At 35.1% G+C, this 8,188-nt stretch overlaps 1 pseudogene; it reads right to left on the bottom strand.

The window, feature by feature from the left end:
* Positions 1–3,788: 3,788 nt before the first annotated feature.
* The window catches only part of LOC107687924 (ran-binding protein 3-like), a 23,573-nt pseudogene continuing 19,173 nt past the window's right edge, over positions 3,789–8,188 (bottom strand).

The raw sequence follows: 8,188 nt of genomic DNA on the forward strand, positions 1-8,188 counted from the left end.
CTTCTGAGGTCAGATTTGGTAGCTGAGCTGAACCAGACAGTTATAGAAGTGCAGAGGATGGATTCAATGATGGCGGAGTAGAACTGTTTCAGCAGCTCCTGTGGCAGGTTGAACTTCCTCAGCTGGCGAAGGAAGTACAACCTCTGCTGGGCCTTTTTAACAATGGAGTCTATGTGAGTGTCCCACTTCAGGTCCTGAGAGATTGTGGTGCCCAGGAACCTGAATGACTCCACTGCAGTCACAGTGCTGTCCATGATGGTGAGTGGAGGGAGTGCAGGGAGGTTTCTCCTGAAGTCCACGGTCATCTCCACAGTTTTGAGCGTGTTGAGCTCCAGGTTGTTGAGACTGCACCAGACAGCCAGCTCTTTAACCTCCTGACTATTTATAAATATTTAAATAGTCAGGAGGTTAAATGTTTAACCTAAATATTTGTCTTTCTATTTCATTCAGCTTTTACGAAGGTAGAGGATTTGGGAGAAATAATGAAAATATGTTTACGTTCAACAGTTTAACCTAGAACATAAATTCCCTATATTTTTTCCAGGACGTTTCGCATTATGGACGATGATGGCAGTAAATCTCTGGACTTCCAGGAGTTCGAGAAGGGGCTGGAGAACTACGGCGTGTCTGTGGGGAAGGACAAAGCACAGCAGATCTTTGCCATGATGGACAAGGATGGAAGCGGCACTATCAACTTTGATGAGTTTCTTGAGAAATTAAGGGTAAGAACGTGTTTCGAGGATGCAGAACATTTCTCAAAAACACCTTCATCATTCTAATTTCAGTGCAACCCGCTTGTTCTGTTTCTTTGCTTCCATGTCGAACGCACGGAAACGGGTGATCAATCAGGCTTTTCAGAAGTTTGATAAGACAGGAGACGGCGTTGTGACCATAGAAGATCTACAGGGTGTTTACAACAGCAAAAACCACCCCAAATACAAGAGCGGAGAGTGGACAGAAGAACAAGCCTTCCGCTCTTTCCTGGAAAACTTCGACTCTCCGTATGACAAAGATGGAAAGGTACCTCCAATTTTTGGGATTTGGAATGCATTTCCAGTCTAATAAAGGTCTGCAGTACATATTACTGTAATCATCAAGATTTTTTATTATTTCAGTCCTTATACACAATTCCGTAATAATACATAATTTTAGAGATTGAACGAAAAAGGTGTAGGCTGAAGCCTCAGCTTATTTTACCCACTCTTTTTTTCATAGTAAGTGTCACTTTCACTAATAAACTTAATCTATACAAAAGACATGTATATGTATGAATATGTAGAAATGTATATGTAGAAATGTAAATGTAAATGTACCCAAACCATTTATACATAACTGAAAATTACACCTTTTATAAATTAATATAATTGTTTCATATATTTCATATACAAATTTTTTTTTTATATATTTGCAAAGTGAACTATATATTTTCATGTCCTTGTCACAATTATTCCTTCATTTCACCTTTTGACAGACAATCAATAGTATAACTATTGTACTATGATTGTGCAAGGAAATAATGTTTTTAAGATTTTGTTTTTTCCTCATATCAGTCAAGTTTTCTAGCTGCAAAATCAGATATAATGAAATTTTATGACCATTTTGACCCTCTTTCTATGACCTTTACAGGTTGTTTTGCTGCTTAACATTTAAGTCTTTAATGTAAAGGACCTCTTTGCATGTGGAATGAGCGATGATGCTTCGATTACCTAATGCAGTAATGTCCAGTTAAAGGCACAATATGTAATTTTTTTGCCACTAGAGGGCACGTATTGTAAGTACACAAGTCAGCAAAATATATAAAACTGTTCTAGTGGTTTTTGGATATTTTAATAAAAAAATCATACATATTGTGCCTTTAAGGCCTGTTCACACCGATTTTAAAAGTTTTAAAAGTCCTTCTAATTCTATGAGAATATGAAAGTTCACATCACAGCTATAACAATAAAAACAAATAGGAACGATATCGTTGGAATCATTTTCAGAACGATTTTTGTCCAGCCGATGAACGATAAAAACATTGATAGCCAATCAGAATTCATCCTGCTTTAGTGAGCGCGAGCATTTAAAGCGGCAGATGACAAAACTGCAGTGCGCGCTATTAATAAACACGTTACCATGCATCAGTGTGGACATGAATATAGTTATCGTTCTTGGTGTCAGGCTCATAGGCAAGCTAGGCGGTCGCCTAGAGCACCACCAGCATCTGGGGACGCCAAAAGGGATTTCTCCTTTGGGTAGAAACGGCCCTGCTTGGTGTGAACGGGCCTTTAGTCCTTGCTTGCAACTACACCAAAATAGGGGGAAAAAAACGTAATTGATGCCAGTCAGAATGCGCTGTATGTGTGTTCTAATGAAATGAGACGGGTTTGCACGTTTATAACGCACTAATCTGTTATTTCTTCCCGTGCCAGGTTACGCTGGAGGAGTTCCTGAGCTATTACAGCGGAGTCAGTGCTTCTATGGACAGCGATGAGTATTTCATCACCATGATGAAGAACGCATGGAAGCTGTAGTCATCATCATCATCATCATCTCTCACGTGCATGCACTCGTCTGACGCGCGCAGAAATCAGTTTCGACGCATCCAATTTATCATTAGATATAACACCGAGATGGTGCAGATTGTACAATATTTACTCGTAGAAATTCCGTGTGTTTGATTTCTACATCTTGCTTTAATGTTGCACACACAGCTTGTTCCCAGAAGACAAAATGAACGCATGTGAATCTTGACCGGAACGCCAGTACACGGCGTGACAGCTGTCAAAACCGGGCTTGTAAGACGTCAGCTTCAAAAGAGCTTTATTGAGCTCTCTGACAAACACTCTTCAATCACTTGATAAATCGCACCAGCTGTTTAAGCTGTAAACTGGTGCATCGATTAATTCGATGCAGTTGATGTGCTGTAGAGTCAGATGATCGCGAGCGCCTGTTTGCTGCGCCATCTGCTGAGCATTCACCGCACCACACCTACATCTCAGAAACACATTGCTGATATACAGGTGCATCTCAATAAATTAGAATGTCGTGGAAAAGTTCATTTATTTCAGTAATTCAACTCAAATATTTATTGAGACGCACCTGTATTTCATTTGACTAAACAAGTGTTTTGCTTATTGATGCCATTTTTACAAACTAAACCAAAACTACACACATTTTTGTCCAAACAAAATTTAAACCAATATAAACGCACTGCAATTCAAAAGTTTTAGGGTCAGGTTTTTTTTAAAGAAATTAATCATTTTATTCAAGGATTACATTTATAATATTCACAGAAGATTTCTATTTCTAATAAATTCGGATCTTTTGAACTTTATATTCATCAATGAATCATGATTTCTACAAAAACGTTAAGCAGCACAACTGTTTTCAACACTGATAATAATCAGAAATGTTTCTTGAGTAGCAAATCAGCATATTAGAATGATTTCTGAAGGATCACGTGACACTGAAGACTGGAGTAATGATGCTGAAAATTCAGCTTTGATCACAGGAATACATTACATTTTACAAAATAATCACAAAAACAGTTATTTGAAATCGTAATAATATTTCACATGACTATTTTTACTGTATTTTTGATCAAATAAATGCAGCTTTGGTGAGAAGAGACTCTTAAAAAAAAAAAAAAAAAAGATCATAATGACCCCAAACTTTTGAAAAGGATTGTTTGCATATATATATATATATATATATATATAATTAATCCACAAATAACAAATAGTGCTATAATTGTTCATCACTTCAATCAATGGATTATTCCTTATGAGAAACTGAAGTAGAGGCCCACGTTTTGACATAAGACAACATTTTATTTGAAATGTTTCAACTTTTTTTAACTTTGATATTACTTTTTATTTTGTAAAGGAGTTTGGAGACATGGTGTGCTAGTAAGTGATAATATACGCATAGAAATTTACAGAACATTCAAGGGTACAAGTTTTTTTTTGTCCTTTTTTTCTGTCTAAATGCACTCAAACTTCCAACACACTGAGAAAATCTTAATTTCTGACAAATCGTCTCAAAATGACATGAACATGGATAAAAAGTTAATATAGTAAATCAATATTTAAAAAAAAAAGTCCAACACAATACAAACCCTCAGAATATGGAAAATAAAAACAAATACAGAGATGCGAGTTACATTTTACATCAGATAAACAAAAAAAAAAAGAAAAATAAACATTATTTGCCCCTAAACGAAGCTACACAACTCAATTAGATGTTTCAAGAGATGTTGGGTTGAAGATATTTTTCTCGTTCACAGGGGGCGATCTAGAAACAGATTCACTACAGCACGAGTCCGTGTGCCCGTTAAGTCCTTTATTTGTTAACACCAATGAGAAATCTAACTACCATCTTAACAGACTAGTAAGTGTGTCAGCTTGTCCTAGAAAGTGAATATATCCAGGAGATGCTTGGTGAAGCTGGCAGAAATCAGCTGGGAAAAATGGTACAACTATACGGAACACAGCAGAGGTCAGGTGACCGTGGAGCTTCCAGCCAGCCGATTGGCCGATAAGCGTGATGATGTGGCGAGTTCACAAAGCCGAGAGCCAATGAGAAGAGAGAGCGATAGAGAGAATGAGTAAAAAACGGTCCCACGGTAGAAACTGCAGTCTTGATGAGCCATGTCTTAAACGGAGAGAGAAACACCCTCACGCTCATCAATATGATGAGCGACCAAGTCCGAAGCCATACATGGAAAAGTCTGTTTTGTTTTTTTTGTCTTTTCCTTTTTCGTTGTCTTAATTTTTGTTTATTTGCAGTCCAAGAGCAGGAAAAAAAACAAAAAAACAACAACAACTAAAAACAAATTAAATGATAAAAAACAAAACTCCAGATTTACAATAAATGTTGGAGGGGAAAATGAACTACAGAAGTTTGGGTTAGAGAGACTCCGCTCCAAAGGTCCAGGGCTCCGGTCCGAAGGGGCCGTGTCTGTCTGGGCTGTCCGCAGAGATGCCTGCGCTAAAACCCCAGTGGGCGGCTGTGGGTCGGGCAGAGGGTCAGGATGCTATGTGCTCTCGGCGGCTGGGGTCTCGCTGTTCTCACAGTTACCTGCACGAAAACAAGTCAGTGTTAACTCTGAAAATATGCAATAAAACAACAGGCCAATCAATGCAATCACAGCATGAAATGCATGATATTGTTATCATATCAGTTAGCGGTCCATATTAGGTATTTTTTAATTACTCAATATTTAGGATATTAATAATAATAATAATCGTCAAATTCACAGGTCTCATTTGATAACGTTACATAAAATCTAAATTACCTAGTTTTATTCAAGGCAAAAATATTTAACATCACTGAAACAACCTAAATACATTCATTTATACCAACAAAACTCATTTTTATAGGTTAAATCAGGTAGAAATAGCTCAAGGTAAAAATGGCTCCCACTTGTTAGTTAAGTCATGCAATGGCTCAAATGATCTAACGAGTAATACATTTTTTTTTTTTTTTTTGCAGAATTTAGTCATCTTTGTTAATAAAAGTCCAATTGTTCATTAATTCAGTTCATGTTACAACCTTTGAGTTTTAAAATTGTATTAGAAAATGTTGAAAACTGCATTAAAGGTAGAGTAGGTGATTTCGGAGAGGCTAGCAACAGCAAGCAAGCTTTGAAAGCATAAGATCCCGCCCTCCCTGCATAATCACTCTGCAAAGCCACGCCTCCTCCTAAACAACGTGCTACAATAACAACACCTTCCATTCTCGCCCTGATGACGTATCATGTCTGCGTGAACAGGGTGCACGGAAGAGTGCAAATACATACGTTGACAGGCAGGCAGGACAGCCTATCGTAATCCTCGGACCGAAAAATCTGATTGGATTAGATGGATGGTCCTACGCCTTCCACAGACGATATAAATATAATAATTTATAATTTAGAGCACTTAACTTAGTGATTGCTATTGGGATGTGAAGAGACTTTGAATTAGGCATAACAAAAAATGTGTTTGGACCAAATCACCGACCCTGCCTTTAAGATTAATAAATGGTGCATATACTGTATATTGTTCATTGTTAGTTCAAGTTATCTATTATATTTGACTAATGATGACAAATGAAACCGTATTGTAATGACAAAGCAGATTTCAGATTTTACAATGAATAGCTGTCAGTATTTCACAATGCATTACTGTAATATTGAAATGACTCAATTCACAGCTTAAAATACTACTGATTTTAATGTTTAGCAGGGCTATTTTATTATCATTGGGATGCTATTATAGTGAATTACTTTGAATTAGTTTCTGTTTCCATTGTAATTTTTCGTGCAGTACATTTTTGTGTTAGTCATGTGTATACATACTTTTAAAAAATATATATATTTCAGTTATTTCACCTTTATTTTATTTATATAGCACTTTATACAATACAGATGTATACAATACAGTGTCAAAGCAGCTTTACAGTGTCAAACAGGAAAATTTCAGTACATCAAGTTTAGTACATCAAGAAAACAAGGAATGTTGCCTTGGCATCTAGCTGAAACAGAAAATCATGATGTTAATGTTCAGAATATGTTGATAACTTCATGCTTTGTAGTTGCATTTAGCAGATCAGAGCTGGACGATAATATAGTTTACATCTTGCAGTGATATAAACAATCATGCAGCCAAGATTTGCTATGTAGAACTGATTTATGCGAGTAAACTGTATAGTGAATTTATACTAAATGAATATATACAAAATGTATATATATTTAATATCAGCCATTTATTTGTTACTGTCCTTGACAGAAATATTTATGGCTTATCACTATTGGATCATCTCTAATTTAGTCCATCTAAAACAATTAACTAAGTGTCTGATGCTTCGTATGTTCAGTTCAAACCCATGTAAAGTGAAGTGTCCGTACCGCTGGCGGTGGAGTTCCCCGTGCCGGTGCTGTTGTTGTTAGTGGGTTCGTCATCGTCACTGTCGTCCTCGTTTGACTGTGGGATCTCTGGTTCGGCCGGGGCGGGTGTGCTCTCGGCCTCCTGCTCCACACGACTCCGCAGGGCCAGAATCCGGTGATGCAACGCCGCGGCCAGCTGACCCGCATCTTTAGAGCTCGCCTGAGGACACACAACTTACACCATGATCCAGGGTTCCCAAAACTAACCTACATGATTTTTCCAATCACTGATGAATGGGTAAGGACTGAGGGAGTCTGCTAAATGATTAAATGTAAATGTAGATTCAATATTTTAAAACTAAGAATAACCAGACAATTTATATTCTCTTATAAATTATTTTACAAATGTCTATGAAATTTCACTGATTTATCACTTTTTAAGACCTGTAAATAATGGGTCTTTATTTATTAGACACGGAGAAAATAACCCTAGCCCCAAATAAATAAAAAAAAATAATTACAATTTTACAAGATTAAAAAGATTTAAATACAAAAAAAAAAAAAGAATTTGAATAAATTTAAAATACATTAAAAAAATAAAATAAGCAAATGTATTAAAACAAATATGAATATTTAAAATAAAATAAAATGTAAAATAATTTAAAATAAACGAATTTAAAATACATAAAACAATTATTTTTATATAATAAACAAATTCAATCAATTCAATTATATGTCAGTATAAAATTACAAATATATAATTAAAAAATATATTTAAAAATGCATTTTAAATTTAAATATAAATTTAATAAAAAAATGAATAATTTAATTTAAATATAATTGTATAATTATAATTAAAACATACATTTAAAATTATTAATTTACTAACTAAATTTAACTAAAATAAATATTTCTACTTAAACAAATTAATTTTATATATTTGTTAGTTAAATATAATAAAAATACATTTTAAACACACACACATATATATATATATATATAAGGGCTGTGCAATATATCGAAATTATCGAAATATCGCAAATGTACATATTGCTACAGCTTGCAATATTTGGGGCCATGAACAAAAGACAAAGAGAAAATCACTCACTGCTCTTACCCAAATAACTTTTGTAGCTTAAATAAGAATCAGTGCATATTGAATTCAAAGAGTAAATTCTAAGCAGTTTTTTATTTTTCCTTTTTATTATTCAGTTCCTAAACTCATGTTAAAATGATTACACTAATGTTAAAATGACATTTTTATGTAATGCTCGAGTAAAACACTACCGTTCACTTTCAGAAGTTGTTGTAGGGGTGCTTTCTTATTAGAATCAGAAT

Source organism: Sinocyclocheilus anshuiensis, unplaced genomic scaffold (genome assembly GCF_001515605.1).
Source record: "Sinocyclocheilus anshuiensis isolate Anshui unplaced genomic scaffold, SAMN03320099.WGS_v1.1 scaffold293, whole genome shotgun sequence".
NCBI classification, from domain to species: domain Eukaryota; kingdom Metazoa; phylum Chordata; class Actinopteri; order Cypriniformes; family Cyprinidae; genus Sinocyclocheilus; species Sinocyclocheilus anshuiensis.